We start from the raw sequence: 21,905 nt of genomic DNA, 5'->3' as shown, positions 1-21,905 counted from the left end.
AAGGCTACCTTAACATGTTTTGTGGGAGCTTGAAAATTTGAAGTGAGCCAGCATCCAAGCTGTATCACTACAAGGCATATTTATAAACAACAAACATCATTAAAACTGACAAACTGCAGGGACTGATACCTGACTGGAAATAGAGAAAAAAAGGTCCTATGGGTATGTGTCTGGAAATGCATTGTTCCCATGGTAGATGGCGCAGATGAATGAAAGGTCCTGTGGCCATGTGCCATCTGTTCTTTGTCTGTTGCAGGCTGTGTGATTGATGCAGCATACTGTAAGCAGTGGAGTGGTCCAGTATTCATGTTGGGAACAAGCCAAGATGGTGTTCGTGTTGCTATCTTACCCTCGTACACACCAACATTAAAGTTCACATTTTTTGCACAAATTTTGAAAACATCAATGCAAGTAAGATTACAAAAGAAGAACTTTAGTGCTTATCTTTATTATTGTTGTTGTTGCTGGCTCAAAATCTTTTGGTGTCTAGGAGTATATCATTGCAGCTGAAAATTTTGATTTAATGTTGCAGGTTTTTGTTGCACTAAACAACTGATAAAGATTTGCCTGTTGTTATGAATATCCTTTTTATTTTAACCCATTCTTCTAAATCACACTGACTCTACAATTTTGACTTCCACACCAAAACTGTTGTTGACAAGTTTAGCAAAACATGTGTGTTTCCATCATAGGCATCCCCACTACTGTTTACATTATTGTACTCACAATTTTCAAAGAGTTTTCAAAGGAGAAGAATTTACAAAATTTCTCGACAGGAAAACGATCTTTACCAAATTATATCATTATTTCATAAATAAATCCATAAACAAAATTAATAATTAGCTTAAGATTGTGCACTTAATAATATGAATTTTAAGTGTGCCAGAAGTTTTGTAATATCAATTATTCTTAAAAGGAGAGTAATTTTGACTGTTATTACATATTGATTGTAACACATTAATTTATTTTTTAATACATTTTAGCCTGAAATATAGTACATTGTATGCAAAATCATATGATTTCTTTTAGTGAAACCTCCGAGATAATTTTAACCTTTGCAAGAATCAATAGTATACATGGTATTTGTTATCTCTATTAACAAAAGGTAATGTTAGAAGAGGATGGTTCATTATAGTGTACAGTCAAGCAGATGGAAATGGTTGAGAGGCAGCACGGCTATACCAAACAAGTACCCTCAAAGACAACAACCACATAACACAATACTTCAAACCCGTTTTGTGTGTTTGTGTGATCATGGGTCCTTTCAGGCAGATGAACATGCAGGGAGGTGTCAGACTGTGTATACGCCAGAGTTAGAGGAATGGGTTCTACATGATATAGAGATGAACCCTAGTACAAGCTCCAGGCAAGTGGCCTACCAACATGATGTAAACCAAAGTATGATTATGTTTATCCTGCATGCCAACATGTGCATTGCATCTCATGGAGGCCACTTTGGACATCTATTATGTCATGGATGCAATGCTGCTTTGTACTATGTTCCAAGATGATTTCTTTTTAATGCACACACAATGCCCAATTCTGGACATGTGTTCAATGACCTTTTCTTCTCCATTTCCAGTCAGGAATCTGTCCTTGCAGTTTGTCAGTTTTATTAATGTTCATCCAGTATTTTGACACACATGCATATATCAATCAACAAAAATAACAATTCAGAAAAATAAACATTTGTTAAATGGCCAGGTTTCTTCTGAAGATTATTACTGTATATATTTATGTGTACGCAGTTTAAAGTTCCTTCAAAAAAAGGCTTCAGAAATTCAGAAATAAACGTAAACTTTTTTGAATAATCCTCCAGTTCACATTAATTCATACATTTGTGTATTCTACCACAGATCATGTTCTGTTAATTTCACCATACAGGAAGCCTTCTGGGTTGTGGAACAGCTTAAATTACACACTGACAGGCAGAGACAGCCACTGCAGACAAACTTTAAAAATATGCTAGCAAGATATTATGGTTAGGCTAATCTGCTCATGCAGATAATTATGAGAATTACTTTTAGATAACATTATATACATATACTATCAGTGAAGCAGCTAAATTGGGGGAAAATCTGTTGCTACTCCTCGTACACTAATCAGCTGCTGTTTTTTATTTATTTATTTATTTATATCCCATAAATCCAATACTGCGAGGCATTCGCATGGATGTAGGACATGTCAGAATTATTACAAATAATACAAAGGGAATACATAAAAGTACCTCTTGCAAGAGGATATCTGATATAAGACAAAATACACATTAATAGGTATAGAAAAAATTACATTAAGAAATATTTTAGATCTTAATAGCTAAATGAAAGACACAGTAGTGTTAACAGTGATTGTGAGTATCGTAATGCACAATAGCACACCAAATTAGTAAACGAAAAAATCAATTACAGTTAACTCTACTGAAATATTCTTCTACCTAATTGAAGGAATTATCTAATAAATACTGTTTGAGATGTTGTTTAAATTAGGGATGTTCATGGATAAGTAATTTCAGTGATGGTGGGAAAGCATTGAACAACTTGCAGCTCCTTTTTGTACAATAGTAAGGTTTTTTGTTTCATAATGGAGGTCCATCTTCCTCCTGGTATCGTGGGTATGGTATGAATCATTGGTTTTGTACGATTGTCCATTTTTACCAATGAAACATAACAGGGAGTAGATATATTGGCATGCAGTTGTCAGTGTCCCCAATTTTCTGAAAAGGATCCTACAAGAATCTCTAGGGTGGACTCCGCTCATTATCCTAATAACTCTCTTTTGGGCAATGAATACTTTTTTGGATAGTGGCTGATTACCCCAGAAAACTATGACATAAAGCAATAATGCTTGGAAATAACTAAAATAAGCAGTTTTTATGGTGTCTCGATCACATACAGTGGAAATAATATGAACAGCGAATGTTGCTGAGCTGAATTTTTTTGTGGAGATGCAAAATATGTTCAGACCATTTTAGACTGTTGTCAATGTGTACACCCAGAAACTTGGTTGACTAAACTTGTAGTAATTCACTACCATTCAATGTAATACTTCAATGATCCTCAACTTTTTTCCTTCATCAAGTACTTCAAAGTAAACTCTTATGTGACACTATTTTCTGTCTATATGCTAGCAAATTCAAAACTTGTTAAGCCAAACAGTAACATTAATCAGAATTTATTCCCCAGAGTCCATATATTCTGAACATTGTAGAAGGAATGGCAAACGAAGTCCTCGTATTACCCTGTTTTTAAGTATTTGAGCGTTTTTGTTTCCTGCCTGATATTTACTGGGGCAACCTGTTGTAGACTTTTGTATCTGAATATAAAACTCCATTTTGAACTATAGACATGGAATTTTGATGAATGAAATAGAACACTCCCTACGATCATGAAATTTGTTAACAAAATGGATCCAATGTCTCCCATTGCACATTTTATTAAGTAATTTGCTTACACATCAGAAAACAAGAATTCTTCCATTAGTTCACTCATGTTGAGGAAACTGGCACAGTGGTAAGGTGATCCTTGTATTGAGGGGGACGGCAGTTGAAATCCTTTTTTGACCATCCAGATTTAGATTTTCAGCGATGTTCTCAACAGCTTAAAGTAAGTACTGAGATGGATCCTTCGAAAGAGCACAACCATTTTCCTTCCCAAGCCTTCTCCAATCCAAGCAGGTCTCTAATGACCTCATTATTGATTGCTCATTAATCAAACTTTCGCTATCTTCCTCTCAATTCATCCACTTTACCCAGTTCCACAAGACACAGTCACATATGTCAACTGCTGTAAACAGTGCAGAGTTGATGCTGCCTGACTGTATCACAATTTGTTTTGTGTAACAGCTAACAAGTGCCTTACATGTGCTCTTACATATTATGGATCCTGACAAGGCAGAACAAATGCTGCAGACATGTAAATACATGTTTATCAGTAATAACTGTGAAAGGACAAACAAATGGTTACAATTGACAGTATGCCTAACTATAGCAGTGTTTTAAGCAAGTTCTCTTTTGAAACAGGGAGAGGTTACAACCTTTAATCTAATCATGCATGATTGGCACTTGAATGCATTACAAGCCAGATTAGCTCTTCAATTAACCACATGTTTACATTTTTACGTATAGTACATTAGTATTAGATTTGAATTTGATTAATGAATAGTCTCTACAGTGGCTAATATGTTGTTTATTTAGGTCTGTGGTTGGTTTTGGGTTATATATTTAAGCCATTTTCATATCCACTTGAAAATGGCTTAAATATATAAGGCAAAACTGATTTCAGACCAAACTAAGCAAAGTACTAGCAACTGGACTGGCTATTTATCAATTCAATATACAGATACAGGGCAACAGCACATTCCAAACTTGGAGAAATAATTATTTATAATTTAAATCACTCATTTTCTTCACACACACACACTCATACTGTGTAAATTTTACCCAGGGAGCCCTTGTGGTGTGTAAATATTGTGATTAGTCCTTGTAGCATTTCCCCTCATAAAAATGTGAAGAAATTTGTGCTATGACACATTGCTACATCATACACACTAACAACACAAGCTGTAGGCTACAGAAGGGTGAATGTGGAGGGCTATGTTGAATGAATCACAAATGTGAATTCTATAAAATTGCACTTGATTCTTCCCTAGATGATCAGGTGGAGTGTTGCCTACCTGATACATTCTAAGATTGTCTTAATGCCCCATTAAATTTCTTTTCCACAGGCCAAGGCTCCTAACATATGTGTAAATAAAGTGAATTTTGTAGAGGCATGCCATAATAAATGGGATGACTCAATTTATTAATCCAAACCAACACAAGGAAAATGTGTTTCAACAATCAGTCGTATTTTACAAGAGCCTGCCTGAACTAATTAATCACAGTAATGAACATGGTATCTCATTATACCCCTTTGAGAATCATGATACAAAACAATGCACTGTATCTGTTTCCATGTTTCTTCATTACAAATCATCACACTATTCAAAATAAAACTTAAGGTTATTTTATTAAGTTAAATTTAGACAGTAGTAGATAGGGTAAGGTATTCTAACTCTTTCTCACCTGCCCTCACAGGGCATGTTTGTGATTGTTCGGATAAGTCCCTCAAGGTTTTGGAGCATTACACTAATTCTTTCGTTAATGTTTGGAGGTTAGCTTTTAATAATTGAAATTGTAGTTATATAGGCATCAGTCTGGTTAGTCTTCAGCATTGTCAGATTGGTTCCTTAATCATATGAACATTACATATTGATACTAGAAGTTATGCATCTCAGCACAAAATCTGATATAGTACTCCTACTGTATGTCATCACCCAGGGACAACTCAACCCTTTCTCATCTCCTGGTCCATCTGGCATGACCATCTGTGCAGTGGGTAACCCCTTACTCATACTGGCTCACATAGTACACCTCTGTATACAGTTCAATACAATACAATAATCATGGACCACAATATGGCATAAATGCCATATACACTCTCACCAAATTATTTTTCATCTTTTCTGTTTTCATTAAAAAATGAACATTTAAAGAGCTGAAGTAATTTACAATCCAATTGGGGCTTTAGTTGTACTATTCCATACTCTTTTTATTGAAGTTGCGTTTACTATCAGAAATTCTAAGGAACTCATTCCTATTGTCAGAAAAACGTTTGTAAGTATAAATGTAACAATTGGTAGTATGGATTTTCTGGCTTGCTATTCATTTTTGACTGTCATAATTGAAAATAATTTTACAACTGTAATATTACTTCATTCATACACTCCTGGAAATTGAAATAAGAACACCGTGAATTCATTGTCCCAGGAAGGGGAAACTTTATTGTCACATTCCTGGGGTCAGATACATCACATGATCACACTGACAGAACCACAGGCACATAGACACAGGCAACAGAGCATGCACAATGTCGGCACTAGTACAGTGTATATCCACCTTTCGCAGCAATGCAGGCTGCTATTCTCCCATGGAGACGATCGTAGAGATGCTGGATGTAGTCCTGTGGAACGGCTTGCCATGCCATTTCCACCTGGCGCCTCAGTTGGACCAGCGTTCGTGCTGGACGTGCAGACCACGTGAGACGACGCTTCATCCAGTCCCAAACATGCTCAATGGGGAACAGATCCAGAGATCTTGCTGGCCAGGGTAGTTGACTTACACCTTCTAGAGCACGTTGGGTGGCACGGGATACATGCGGACGTGCGTTGTCCTGTTGGAACAGCAAGTTCCCTTGCCGGTCTAGGAATGGTAGAACGATGGGTTCGATGACGGTTTGGATGTACCGTGCACTATTCAGTGTCCCCTCGACGATCACCAGTGGTGTACGGCCAGCGTAGGAGACCGCTCCCCACACCATGATGCCGGGTGTTGGCCCTGTGTGCCTCGGTCGTATGCAGTCCTGATTGTGGCGCTCACCTGCACGGCGCCAAACACGCATACGACCATCATTGGCACCAAGGCAGGAGCGACTCTCATCGCTGAAGATGACACGTCTCCATTCGTCCCTCCATTCACGCCTGTCGCGACACCACTGGAGGCGGGCTGCACGATGTTGGGGCGTGAGCGGAAGACGGCCTAACGGTGTACGGGACCGTAGCCCAGCTTCATGGAGACGGTTGCGAATGTTCCTCGCCGATACCCCAGGAGCAACAGTGTCCCTAATTTGCTGGGAAGTGGCGGTGCGGCCCCCTACGGCACTGCGTAGGATCCTACGGTCTTGGCGTGCATCCGTGCGTCGCTGCGGTCCGGTCCCAGGTCGATGGGCACGTGCACCTTCCGCTGACCACTGGTGACAACATCGATGTACTGTGGAGACCTCACGCCCCACGTGTTGAGCAATTCGGCGGTACGTCCACCCGGCCTCCCGCATGCCCACTATATGCCCTCGCTCAAAGTCCGTCAACTGCACATACGGTTCACGTCCACGCTGTCGCGGCATGCTACCAGTGTTAAAGACTGCGATGGAGCTCCGTATGCCACAGCAAAGTGGCTGACACTGATGGCGGCGGTGCACAAATGCTGCGCAGCTAGCGCTATTCGACGGCCAACACCGCGGTTCCTGGTGTGTCCGCTGTGCCGAGGGTGTGATCATTGCTTGTACAGCCCTCTCGCAGTGTCCGGAGTGTATTTACATTAATGACAAGGGGTAATGTTTCTGTGTTAATTCACTTTTCACTAGTCATAAAACAGCCGCTTCATAGTGCAGCTTCCGTGGGTGTATGTTCTTATTGGTCACACAGAACTGGCCATTGATCCACCTGCTAGTGATTCCATTCAGATGTTGTATCCCCTCTTTGCTTCTTTCAACACACTGTTACATGAAATACATATCAAAATAACACAAATTAGTTACCCGCAATAACATTATTTTCCTGCTATCAGAGTCATCATGCATTAATGTCAGTTACCATAACAGTTCAATCAGCTAAACAAACTTATTTAAATACAAGTGACAGATTAGTTAAAAGATGTGTAATCAGTAAACAAATAGTCTTCTTGCATATTTATAAAAGAAGCACGAAACAGTACAATGCTGTACTACATTCCAAATCGACTATTGTCACCTTTTTTATTTTGGCAGGCCTCTTATGCAGCCTTGGCTGATACGGTGTTGTTATTCAGTTCATTATCCCACATGTCATAAGCCTTTTAATTTGTACCACATTCCCAGTGCATCCGGATGTGCTCAGCTGTTTTGGCAGTTCTCGCACTGCAGGTTTGACACAACTCATACTGCTCTTTTCTTTTTTTTAATCTTATACATGGAGTATGAAACATACCCGGCCACTTTCACACAACATTAGAAACAGATTCCAGCTGTTACAATAGCAACAAAAATGGTGACTAAGCTGTGACTAGATGGTATCTGTGTAGCTTCCAATAGCAGTAGCAATGTGGCTCATAATGTGAGGGGGCTGAGCTGTTGCCACCAGCTCTCCTGTATTGTTGTAACAGAGGGTGGTTGAAGTACTGAGCAGCTAGAGACATGGCTCAGCGGGTGTGCTCTGTTGTGTCTGCTGGATCCCGCATGACTCCTATCGGTGTTGGATGGGAACTTCCAGCTGGGTTGCCAACTGTTAAATGTCGGTATGATATGTGAAGCCTCATAACCTGTCATCTCAAACCTTTGATTTAATTTGTAGATTGTTTGCCCACTTGGTAGCTACATATGCAGGAAACTTTAAACAAAAGATTGCCTTATGTCTTCATAATTTCAATCCCATTTCCACCACATCTATAAAACAAACACGTGCTGCTCTACAGAGAATTTTCAGTTCATTATGTACCCTCGTTATGCTTACAATTAATGCACAAATGATGCCAAGGCTGAGACTGCATATGTCAGTAACAAACAAGTTCTGCCATCACTCTTTAAACATATTTCATTTTTGCAAAGGTTTCATAATTTTCAATGTAGGGGATATCACTTAATTACTTAGTTAATATTTGATACCGGACAGAAATGCAGAACAGTTAACTGTTTCAGACTGCACTTGGTATTTTCTCCAGTGCTTTTCAGCACAATAGATCTAAACAACTTTCCTATCTCCCTCATCACTCCATCTGCAAGTTTTGACAACACATGATTCTTCAAAATGTAAATTGCTGTTATCTGCTCTTCGCTTAATAATTCTTCTTGCACCTTTGACGCAAACTGTGGACTATTATCAGTAAGGATTTTTAGTGGCTTACTGACTTTTTTAAGTAATCCTTTTTCATAAAATTCATTATGGCTTTAACTGTACTTTTTCTTAGAGGATAGTTTTATGTTGCTAAGACTGACTTTCCTCACTCTTTTTTCCATGTTACTGAATATGCAGTTTTCTTAATATTTATCTGCTTACTTCTTTATATTGTAGTGATCATACCCAAGGTGTATATAGGGTGGTCAGAAACAGTCTGAAGACCTTGTAAGTGTGATGCAGGGTAGGTTGTGTTGAGAAATATTTGTTAGGAAAAAACTTACATACATTGCACTGTTTTTTGAGTTAATTGACTTTGGAGTCAGCCAATCAGGCAATTCTATATGCAAATTCAAGTGTCCCATCAGTGAGTGTGTTGCTAACATGTTCTTGATTTGGGGTTCTAAAACTGAATGAGATCATGCAAAAATTGAACATTGGACAGTAGTAAGGTTCGAACCCAAGCCAAAGGCTAAGCAATCTTATGTGCTATCATTTATGCTATAACCACAACTGACACTAACTGTACCTGGCTCACTACTTGAATTTGCATGCTCAATGCCTGATCGACTAACTTCAATGCTAATTAACTCAGAAATCGTGCAATGTATTGAGTTTTTTTCTTAACAGTTATTTCTCAGTTCATCCTGCCATGCAGTACCATTATAAGCTTTACAGACTGTTTCTGACTGCCCTGTAGACTGTATGAATTTATCAGTTACTTGCTTGATAGACAGCTCTTCCAAACTTCTGTTTCTGGATTAGTGTTATCGAACAGAGCTCTGTCTTTCATTACCTAATATTTATGTGATTTCAGTTCTCTTTCCCCAGTCAGCATTAATCATATTTAAAATGAAATCAATGTTTTGTTCTCTCCTCATGATCTTTAAAGTCGTTTCTACATATTCTCAAAGGCAGCATTTTTCACAACAAACATATTGACACCCTTGCCACTGCTGCCTGTAAAATCAACAGTATCCGTAGCACTTGGCAATCTAGAGAGTTGCTGTTTATGTTTTCTTTTCCCAGCTTGTAACTCACTTCAAAAACATATTTCTGTAATGCCAGTGCCCGCCTGGTAAGTCTACCCTGAGTGACTTGACAGTACTCTAGGAAAAACGTGGTTTCATTACCAGTATACACTGGAATATTTCTACAGGTTAAATAATTCACAAATTTTTCTCAAGACAGAGGCTAAAGTCTCTTTTTCTGTCACTCAATACAGTCTTTCCCAATTGTTTAATATCTGGCTAGAAAAGACATATTATCCTTTCTTCACTGTCATTTGGGTTCTCTTTCTCTGCTGATAACTACTATTGTGAAATGTCTGTTGCAGTACATATTTTCTTTGATAAATTTAGGTGGGTTTGTAGTATTGTCTTAAAGAATGTTTCTTTTACCTTTTGGAAAATTACTTACATTTTCAGTACAAGCCTATAATGCATTTTTTCTAGTCAAGTCTAGTAGTGCTAATAATCTAAAGGAACCTGATTATTTAGGAATTGCCTTTAAAAGCTGCAGAGGACAATAAAGGCTTTAGGACTTTCACAAAATGCAATGAAAGGAAGGGAATTAACCAGAGTTACCCAAAAATATTGAAATTTGAATCCTTATTGTAGGTATTAAAATCCATGGAGAAGAAATAAAAACTTTGAGGTTCGCCGATGACATTGTAATTCTGTCAGAGACAGCAAAGGAATTGGAAGAGCAGTTGAACGGAATGGACAGTGTCTTGAAGGGAGGATATAAGATGAACATCAACAAAAGCAAAACGAGGATAATGGAATGTAGTCGAATTAAGTCAGGTGATGCTGAGGGAATTAGATTAGGAAATGAGATACTTAAAGTAGTAAAGGAGTTTTGCTATTTGGGGAGCAAAATAACTGATGATGGTCGAAGTAGAGAGGATATAAAATGTAGACTGGCAATGGCACAGAAAGCGTTTCTGAAGAAGAGAAATTTGTTAACACCGAATATAGATTTAAGTGTCAGGAAGTCATTTCTGAAAGTATTTGTATGGGGTGTAGCCATGTATGGAAGTGAGACATGGATGATAAATAGTTTGGACAAGAAGAGAATAGAAGCTTTCGAAATGTGGTGCTACAGAAGAATGCTGAAGGTTAGATGGGTAGATCACATAACTAATGAGGAGGTATTGAATAGAATTGGGGAGAAGAGGAGTTTGTGGCACAACTTGACTAGAAGATGGGATCGGTTGGTAGGACATGTTCTGAGACATCGAGGGATCACCAATTTATTATTGGAGGGCAGCGTGGAAGGTAAAAATTGTAGAGGGAGACCAAGAGATGAATACACTAAGCAGATTCAGAAGGATGTAGGCTGCAGTAGGTACTGGGAGATGAAGAAGCTTGCACAGGATAGAGTAGCATGGAGAGCTGCATCAAATCATCTCAGGACTGAAGACCACAACAACAACAACATTGTGCAACTAATGCATCTACTGACTATGTGTGCAAAGAAGTTGTATCTTGTAGATAAATGATTTTCTTACATCTGTGTCCACACTACTTATTAATCTGAAAGAAGTCTGAACTTGCATGGTAGCAGATCATTTTGATGACTTCATGTCCACTGGCATGGGTCTTGAAGTTACACAATGATGCAGACTTAGCTACATACGTGACAATTCTGATATCACATAGTTGTGAGCACTGCTTAGCTCAGGCTGCTACATCAAAGCTTTAAGTAGAATGAAGGTGGAAGGGGTAATTTTCAGTAACATAGTACTTGAGTGAATATGTGTTGAGGTACGGAAGATGTGGAAAGATTCATTGAACAGACACAGGAGAGGAGAGTAACAAACCACAATGCAGCAGACCAAGACACCCAATGCAGTAACAAACCACACCATCTGAACAAGCCTTGAAGCCTCAGCAGTACCGACTAGCTGCCGTGTTACCCTTAGTCCTTAGATGTCACTGGATGTGGATGTGGTGGGTCGTGTGGTCAGCACACTGCTCTCCCGGTCATTGTGTTTTCGTGACTAGTGCCACTACTTCTTGATCAAGTAGCTCCTCAATTGGCTTCACAAAGGCTGAGTGCACACTGCTTGCCAGCAGCACTTGGTAGATATGCACTGTGACCCATCCAAGTGCAAGCCAAGCCTAACAGCATTAAACTTCAGTGATCTGGTGGTGTTACCACTGTGTCAAGGCCATTGGGACCCAATATTAGAGGCAAAGGAAAATCTCAAGCAATTTCTTACAAGTGAGAGAGAATTAAGAAACTTGAAATTCTCAATAGATAGATGCTGATCCCATGCATTCTAAAGAAGTTGAAAATGTGAGTAAAGACCTAATGTATGAGGAACCGACTGAAAGAAAGTCCATTCCACTCACTAGCATGATTCCACAGCTATAGTCTACATACCTGTGTTCAGAACTGTAGTGCGAGGGAGCAATCAGTGTTGTCAAAGAAATTCAGAGGTACAAAGAGACCTAGCTGCACTGCAAGAAATCTGGTGGGAGGATGTTGGCAGCCTGGATGTTGAAAACTGTACTATTTTGTAAGGAGCCTGGGAATGAGGTCATCTGTTATGTACTGGTTTTTGCTTCAGACTTTGGCCACTAATGTTTCAGAGTTCGTGTCAGTCAACCCAAGAATATCTGTTTTAACAGTGGACATAAAGTATATTAAGGCGGCTTTTGTGAACTGTCATGCTCCATCGAGGAGAACAAAAGTGAAGTGAAAGACGAGTCCTACGCACAGCTAGAGGAAGTAATGGACACTGTACCAAATAGACACCTGAGGATCTTCTTTGGTGATATGAATGCCAAGGTTGGGAAAGAACAAATATTTCAAGACACAACAGGAAGACAGTCTACATGACCTAAGCAATGAGAATGGGGTGAGGTTCATCAGCTTCGCTACATCGCCAGAGTTGTTCATCTCCAACACAAACTTCCAGTGGAAAACAATACTTAAGGGAAACTGGTTGTCACCAGATGGGAGAACTATAAATCAAATAGACTATATTGCCACTGATCTAAGAGTCAAGAGATGAATGTTAGACATTAAGACAGCACAGGATACTGAAGGTGGGAGTGATCGTTTCCTGGTCAGAGGCCTTTTAAACGTACATTATAAAGGAAGCATGGGGCCTAAGATAAAAAGAGTTGAAAGGTACCATGTGGAGAAACTAAAAGATGAAGCAATGAAGACCGATTACCAGGTGCAACTTGGTAACTGCTTTGAAGCACTCAGTGAAATGGATGCGAATCAGGACCTTGAACCAATGTGGTGAAACATCCAGAGCTCAATTAGGGATACGGCAAAGGAAACACTTACGGGAAACGCAGTGGGTAAGAAGACCTGGTTTGGAAAGGAATGCGCAGATGCCCTGGAAAAGAGAAAGTCAGCCAGGAGCAAGTGGCTGAAGGGGACAAATCTGGCACAGGGCAAAGCACAATTTGAAGAGGTCCAAAAGACTACACAAGCAACTCTGAGAAGAGCACAGAGGAAATATATAAGTGATATCATCATTGAAGCAGAAACAGACTTCAGAGGACAAAAGAGTAGGGAAATGTTTCTGAAGGTGAACTACCTCTGCAAAGGTCACTAGGCCAAGCAGAAATTTTTCAAAGATTCCCATGATAAGATCCTGAGGGATGATAATGATATAGCTGAGAGATGGAAAGAGCTCTTTTGACAGCCACTAAATTGTGATGAACCTGAACTGCAGTTTGATTTCCAGCACCCAATTATAGCCAATGAAGATTATCCCATACCTACCTTCGATGAGATAAAAACCAGAATCAGACACCTTAAGCAGAATAAGAGTCCAGGTGAAGATTGAATACAGGCTGAAATGATCCTGGCAGGAGGAGAGAAACTTTCAGAAACAATATACCGACTAATACAGGCAATATGGATCAAAGAAGAACTACCAACAGAATGGAAAACAGCTCTGATTTGTCCAATACATAAGAAGGGCGACAAACAGAAATGTAACAACTATCGAGGAATCGCCCTGCTTAACGTCTGCTACGAGATCCTGTCCAAATGCCTCACACATAGATTTCAGCCAGTAGCAGAATCAGTGATTCGGGAGTACCTGGGAGATTTCTAGTCAGGACAGTCAACAGCAGATCACATCTTCAGTCTCTGGCAGCTCACTGAAAAACTGGGCGAATATGGTAAGGGATTTGCTTATTTTATCGTTGATTTTAAGAAAGCATATGATTGTATACATCGCAAGAGCAGGCTCTGCTGTTTAAGGAAGTTTGGCATTGCAGAGAACTCATAAATCTGATAAAGATCTGTCTGAGCGAGACACGTGCAAAGATGAAGATGGGAAATTGCGTAACTGTAGAATTTGAAATTGTGACAGGATTCAGGCAAGGAGATGGGTTGTCCCATATCCTGTTCAACTTTGCCGTCAAGAAGATCATACACGATAGCTTCCACGAGAATGAAGGATTTGAAATTGAAGGAAAGAGACTGGCATACTTAGCCTATGCAGAGGACATCTGTTTACTCTCTAGGTCTGAAGAGGAGTTGGAGCAAATGACCAGAGCACTAAAGGAGACTGTTAGCAAATTTGGGCTAAACCTAAACAAAGCCAAGACAGAGTACCTTGTTATGATGCATGGGCGAAGTCAGACTGCTGGTCATCTGCAATCACTGCAGATGGGAATCAGTCATGCAAGAGAGTTCATGAATTTAAATACCTAGGGGCACTTTTCACTGAGAACTCGTCATGTGAAGCAGAGATCAGTGCCAGAATATAAGCAAGAACCCAATCTTACCACAGCGTAGCACAACAGCTTTGGTCCAGATATCTCTCCAGACAGTTCAAGATTGGTCTATACAAAAGCCTGATCCAGCCTGTTGTTCTATATGGCTGTGAGACATGGAGTATCTGGAAACAGGACTTCCATAAGCTCCTCGTTTTTGAGAGAAAAGTGCTTCGGAAGATCTTCGGTCCAGTTCTGGATGTAGACACAGGGGAATGGAGGATCAGACACAACCAAGAGCTTGGGGAACTATACCAGCAGCCCAACATAGCAGGAACTGTCAAAGCTAAATGAATGTAGTGGGCCGACCATTTGGCTCGGATGGAAGATCACAGATGGCCTTGGAAGCTCCTGGATTTCACACCTACAGGAAAGGGACCCCCAGGGAGACCTAAGAAGTGTTGGAGTGATGTCCTCCATGAAGATTTAAACCAAGCATTAATAGATGTGGACAGATGGCGGCTAGCACAATGGACAGAATGCAATGGAGGAGGAAACTTGTAGCAGCATGTGGGCCATTGGGCCAGATCATGTAGAAGTAGTACATTTTCATCAATAAAAATATGTTCACTGATGTCCCCAACATCCTGTTTATATTTTCCATCCCCCCCCCCCCCCCCGTCGCCCCCCGCCCCAGACCGCCGTCCATTCCCGTCTTGTTGATTGTACAATAAGCTGACAGCAGTGATGTGGGTGTCTCACTCTCAAGAGTTGACTGGTTAACCGATTGACGGTTTGCGCTCCGGTGTTATGCCTCCACTGTGTTTGGAGCAGCTTCAGTGCTGGTTCCACACTTGACAAGTTGAAATACTGTAGGTCGTTACAGCTGCCTTTATTCTGCAGCCTTATTTCAACGACATCCTTGTACACACAGCTCCAGAGAGCCAATGTGTTCTTGAAAACTTTTATGTCTCCATATCTCTGTTTTATAGCTTATCTTTTGTCAATGTTCAGCAATTGCTGATTTTGTTCGCTACTGGAGTTCAGCCTGCGTTTTATATTCAGTGCACCTCTCTTCAACCGCGCAGATGGTTTATCTGTCATATGCTTTTCCTCACTCAGACGGTGTTTGGTACACAGCAGGTTTCCAGAGACCTAGATCAAAGTTTACTTATGCTAGACGGGATTCAGTTTTGGCTAGTGGGCGGTATTATCTGGTGTGTTGCTGTGGGCTTATCCTCAAAGTGTCGTTTATGGTGTGGCCTTCTGTCTGAAGGTGCGAGGTGCGTCGAAATTGGCAATCGCTATTGCCCAGTTCGTGAAATGTTTATAAAAACTCAGATTGGCCAGCTCACGGTAAATTTCGACGTCGTCTCACCACTGAGTAGGTTGCCACTTAAGCAGTCGTAGAACTAATTGGGGAGATATTTGCGCCCATATTAACAAAACATTTTAGTTTTGTACTGGCATCCAAATACTTTCTCTTTGACGATCATTAATATGAACAGACTGATGGCATGGCTACGGGCAGTATTCTGTCGCCTGTAGTTCCGATGGAAGACTTCGAGGACAAGACACTAGACTCAATACCATTAACACCGATCTACAAATATGTTGAAGATATTTTCATATATCCACATAGAAAAGAAGAGCTACTAGTTTCGTTAAGACCCGAGACTCCATAGACAAGAACATGAAGTTGTTTCTTTTTCTTTTTTTTTCCGCAGTCTTAAGTTATATAAGCAATACAGGTTATACATCATCTTTTGCGACTATAATAAAAGATTCATTTATAACATAAGCGCTTTACCTTATTTCAAAGAATCTTTAGTGGCCATTGTAATAGTTTGTTTTTCCTACATACTGGTTTGTCAAGATCGTAAACAGCTTTCGTGTTTTACGTTACTACTGTTAAACAATTATTACTCACGGTTTTTCCAGCTTCATTCTTAATGTACTTTCACATATAGGTGCTCGAGTTCCAGAACATCGCACATCACTGACACTGGATATATTTTTGTTTCCATGTTGTGCAGACGCACTTATGAAGTTACTAATATATATTGCTGAAATAACGCAGAACTTCTTGAGAGTGTTATTTGGCTTTTATTGTTTGACTGCATTCACAAAACACAATCAAATTAGCAGTCACACAAAAACTCGCAAAATAATTCCAGAAAACAACACGAAGTAGTCAAATACAAAAACTAAGAATAATCAAGGAACCAAAGGGGTTCCGTGCGCAGTCATACTCCGCTGCGTTGGAACGTCTCTGCATTTAGCGTGACCACTCGAAACCAGTCGTTCGCCACACAGCCTCCCTGCTGAAAGTGCGGAACACCCGGGACGTATGGCTACTTGAAGCGTACCCGCCGACCTGCTCGCGTGTGTCATGTGGTACTTGCTCGAACGATATCTGCTGACTGGACGGTGGAGGCACAAGAGAAACTGTTTCCTCTGATATCCTCGGTGCTCTCTTGTTTGTTGGATGAGGTTCTTCGTTACCGTCAGCAGGTATATAAGCTGACATGACTCTTTCTATTGACACCACTGTTGACTTCCCATTGTAGGAGACTTCCATCGTATGCGTGTTTCGGCGCAAAACTTCGTAAGGCCCCGAATACGGTTGTTGCAAATGGCTCTGAGCACTATGGGACTTAACTGCTGCGGTCATCAGTCCCCTAGAACTTAGAACTACTTAAACCTAACTAACCTAAGGACAGCACACAACACCCAGCCATCACGAGGCAGAGAAAATCCCTGACCCCGTCGGGAATCGAACCCGGGAACCCGGGCGTGGGAAGCGAGAACGCTACCGCACGACCACGAGATGCGGGCGACGGTTGTTGCAATGGTGGTTTGACGATGTCTGATCTCAACATAATGTGGGTACAACTGTTCAAGTCTTTATGCATCAAAGTTAGTTGATGTCCACGCCCAGTGCCTGGAATTGTGCCCAGACGCGACACTTCTCCTAACTGCGCTATGAACGTAAGTGACGTATCAAAGTCTCCTGTCGTAGGACTCCTGTCTTCAATGAAGTCCGCTGGGACGTGGATATTCTGGCCGTACACCATTTCTGAGGCAGACGTGCCTAAGTCAGGCTTGTAAGCAGTGCGCAAACCAAGTAATACCAAAGGCGGAGCCTGTGTCCATTTATCCTCATGACACATAAGAGATGTTTTTAAAGTCCGATCCCATCTTTCAACCATACCGTTACTCTTGGGATGATAATTGGTAGTATTGTGGTGGTACATTCCACACGGATTGGCTAACTGTTCAAATAAAGTTGACTCAAACTGTCCCCATCTATCCGTGGTTACATGCACAGGACATCCAAAACGCGCTACCCACACGAGCATGAAAGTCTTTGCTGTCGTTTCTGCTGAAATGTCCGCTATCAGAACGGCTTCCGCCCAACGGGTGTATCGATCAATTACCGTGAGAAGATAGCGGAAACTATCTGACGGCGGTAATGGTCCCACCAAGTCAAGGTGGACATGAACAAATCTTTCGCAACTGTCAGGAAAAATCCCTAACGGGGGATGGGCGTGACGACTCACTTTGCTTCTTTGGCAGGTCAAACATTGTTGCGCCCATCTCCTGCATTCTTTGCTTACCCCGGGCCATACGAAACGTTCTGTCACCAGGCGGATCGTGCTCCTGATGCCAGGATGGGCCATATCGCGAACACAATGAAATTCTCGTCTGCGGTGGTCTGTTGGCACAAATGGGCGCTTTCTACCTGTAGAGACGTCGCACCAGACTTTGAGAATCGAGTTCGGCAATCTAATTTGCAGTAGATGGAGACCCGTATTCTCGTTCAAGAGGAAATGCTGCAACTCTCCATCCTTCTCTTGTGCCACTGCCAACTCCTGAAAGTCAATGGTTTGTGGTATGCCATTTATTCGGGAAAGATAATCTGCTGCAAAATGGTCTGCCCCTGCTATATACCGTACGTCAATTGTGAACTGAGCTATAAATTCAACCTGTCTGTGTTGCCTCGGAGAACTGTGTTTGCCTCGCTGTTTGAAAACAAACGTTAAGGGTTTATGGTCCGTGAAAAATGGTGAAGTTTTTCGCCTCTACTGACAGATTGAAATATTTGATTGCCTCAAAAACCGCCAGCAATTCACGATCATATGCACTCCATTTTCTTTGCTGCTCATTTAATTTTTTGGGAAAAAAATGCCAAAGGCTGCCGCGCAAAAGCAACATATTGTTGCAGGACTGCACCTATGGCTGCCTGATTGCATCGACAACAATTGCCAAAGGTGCGGTCGGATCAAGGTGTGCTAGAAGCGTTGCGTCAACTACACTTTGTTTCACTGCCTCGAACTAGCGTTGCATTTCCATAGACCACTGAACTCTGCGCTTACCTTTAGCGTTGGTACCTGCGAGTGCTGCTGTCAACGGCTCCTGTCTCTTCGGCGTCCCTGGTAAGTGCTGCCTGTAGAAATTTACCATTCCTAGAAATCTTCATAATACTTACTGTAACGCTTGTACCTTCTCCGGCGTAGGAGTAATTCCTGTTGCGGTAACTAAATACGCTAAGTAAGTCACATGGTTTTGTACTAGGACACACTTCTTGCAATTAATGGTCACACCATAATAACTGAGACGTTGAAAAACCTGTCTCAGATGATCCTTATGCTCAGCTGTAGTTTTAGCAAATACTAGAATGTCGTCAATGTAAGCGAAACAAAAATGCAGGCCACGCAAAACCTCGTCGATAAACCTTTGCCATGTCTGGGCTGCATTTTTAAGTCCAAAAGGCATATACAGGGCTATTACAAATGATTGAAGCGATTTCATAAATTCACTGTAGCTCCATTCATTGACATATGGTCGCGACACACTACAGATACGTAGAAAAACTCATAAAGTTTTGTTCGGCTGAAGCCGCACTTCAGGTTTCTGCCGCCAGAGCGCTCGAGAGCGCAGTGAGAGAAAATGGCGACAGGAGCCGAGAAAGCGTATGTCGTGCTTGAAATGCACTCACATCAGTCAGTCATAACAGTGCAACGACACTTCAGGACAAAGTTCAACAAAGATCCACCAACTGCTAACTCCATTCGGTGATGGTATGCGCAGTTTAAGGCTTCTGGATGCCTCTGTAAGGGGAAATCAACGGGTCGGCCTGCAGTGAGCGAAGAAAAGTTTGAACGCGTGTGGGCAAGTTTCACGCGTAGCCCGCAGAAGTCGACGAATAAAGCAAGCAGGGAGCTAAACGTACCACAGCCGACGGTTTGGAAAATCTTACGGAAAAGGCTAAAGCAGAAGCCTTACCGTTTACAATTGCTACAAGCCCTGACACCCGATGACAAAGTCAAACGCTTTGAATTTTCGGCGCGGTTGCAACAGCTCATGGAAGAGGATGCGTTCAGTGCGAAACTTGTTTTCAGTGATGAAGCAACATTTTTTCTTAATGGTGAAGTGAACAGACACAATGTGCGAATCTGGGCGGTAGAGAATCCTCACGCATTCGTGCAGCAAATTCGCAATTCACCAAAAGTTAACGTGTTTTGTGCAATCTCACGGTTTAAAGTTTACAGCCCCTTTTTCTTCTGCGAAAAAAAACGTTACAGGACACGTGTATCTGGACATGCTGGAAAATTGGCTCATGCCACAACTGGAGACCGACAGCGCCGACTTCATCTTTCAACAGGATTGTGCTCCACCGCACTTCCATCATGATGTTCAGCATTTCTTAAACAGGAGATTGGAAAACCGATGGATCGGTCGTGGTGGAGATCATGATCAGCAATTTATGTCATGGCCTCCACACTCTCCCGACTGAACCCCATGCGATTTCTTTCTGTGGGGTTTTGTGAAAGATTCAGTGTTTAAACCTCCTCTACCAAGAAACGTGCCAGAACTGCAAGCTCGCATCAACGATGCTTTCGAACTCATTGATGGGGACATGCTGCGCCGAGTGTGGGAGGAACTTGATTATCGGCTTGATGTGTGCCGAATCACTAAAGGGGTACATATCGAACATTTGTGAATGCCTAAAAAAACTTTTTGAGTTTTTGTATGTGTGTGCAAAGCATTGTGAAAATATCTCAAATAATAAAGTTATTGTAGAGCTGTGAAATCGCTTCAATCATTTGTAAGAACCCTGTACATGTGTTCAAAAAGGCCAAACGTGGTAGTTATAGCTGTCTTTGGGATGTCTTCTGCCGCCACTGGAATTTGCATATAAGCTCTCGCACAATCCACTACACTGAACACATGTGGTCCCACTAGCAAATTGTTAAACTCCTGTAAATTCGGAACGGGGTATTTATATGGTATCGTTCTTGCGTTTAGTGCCCAGAAATCGCCACCAGGTCTCCACGTTTTATCTTTCTTGGGAACTAAATGCAACGGCGAAGCCCACGGACTGTCAGACGGACGGATCATGTTTTCCTTCAACTATTTCTCAAACTCTTCTTTTGCTGTTACTAATCCGTCAGATGGTAATTTCCGTGGCCGTGCAGACACTGGTGGACCTGGCGTGGTTTTGATGAACTGTTGCGTATTATGTTTCACGTCTTTCTCCTCGTATTGGGGTGTAACAATCTCAGGAAAGTGTTGAAATAGCTGCGTATGTGACAAATGCTTCTCGAACCTGTTTCATAGGATAAAGTGCCTGGGTGCTTCTTGTACTGCAACCGGAAGTATCGTCGATTAGACAGCCATTCCTGAAATCAGGCAACAAGCTGAAATTCGCGCGGAAGTCTGCTCCTATTATTGATTCTGCTACATCAGCTACAATAAACTGCCACTGATATCTCTTCCTCATTCCGAAATCTAACGGCAGAGTTATTTCACCAAATGTCTTAATCACCGATATGTTTACTGCAGAAAACTGTAAGGGCATGGGCTTCACACGAACACGTGGCATCTTGTGCGGGTATGACGAAGCATCCGACTCTTTGTCTATGAGGATCTTGCACCGCGAAAGTTTTTTATGCCACAAAGAGTCTGTGCGAGAATGAATTGTTCTGTAGGCGCTGTAAATAAGACCCGCAGCCGGTCGCGCCTACTGCCGGCCGCTCGAGAAGTTTGGGTAATTGCATGGTGGTGTGCATCGTGTTGCACGTTCACCAAAACGCTCGTGATGCCAACAAAATAGACGTCGTTGTGGGCTCGGGCTGTTGCTCCTAGCTGATGATTGGGAAAACGTTTTCCGTCGTCTCTGGATTTTTTTTCTCTTTATTGTCAATTTCCGTTTGCTCATGCTGCTCTGTTAACGTCTCTACTTGTCACGACAGTTGCTGTACTGCATTTGACGACTGCTGCAACTTGTCCTGTATATCTGTATGGTACTTTCGCTGTGTTGCTGCGGCCATCTCTGTTAACGCTGCTGCAGAATGTCGTGGAAGCTCTGTGATTGGAGGTAGCGGAAGTGAAATTGTTTCTTCTACTTGGTCAGCCACCTCGGCCAACTTACCTAAATTCGATTTCATGCTGGAATGTACGATGGTTTGCACTGATACAGGTAGGCGACTTGTACACAGCACTCGCAGCATTGAGTCTGGC

Source organism: Schistocerca cancellata, chromosome 8 (assembly GCF_023864275.1).
Source record: "Schistocerca cancellata isolate TAMUIC-IGC-003103 chromosome 8, iqSchCanc2.1, whole genome shotgun sequence".
Taxonomy (NCBI): Eukaryota; Metazoa; Arthropoda; class Insecta; order Orthoptera; family Acrididae; genus Schistocerca; species Schistocerca cancellata.
This window is presented reverse-complemented; position numbering follows the sequence as displayed.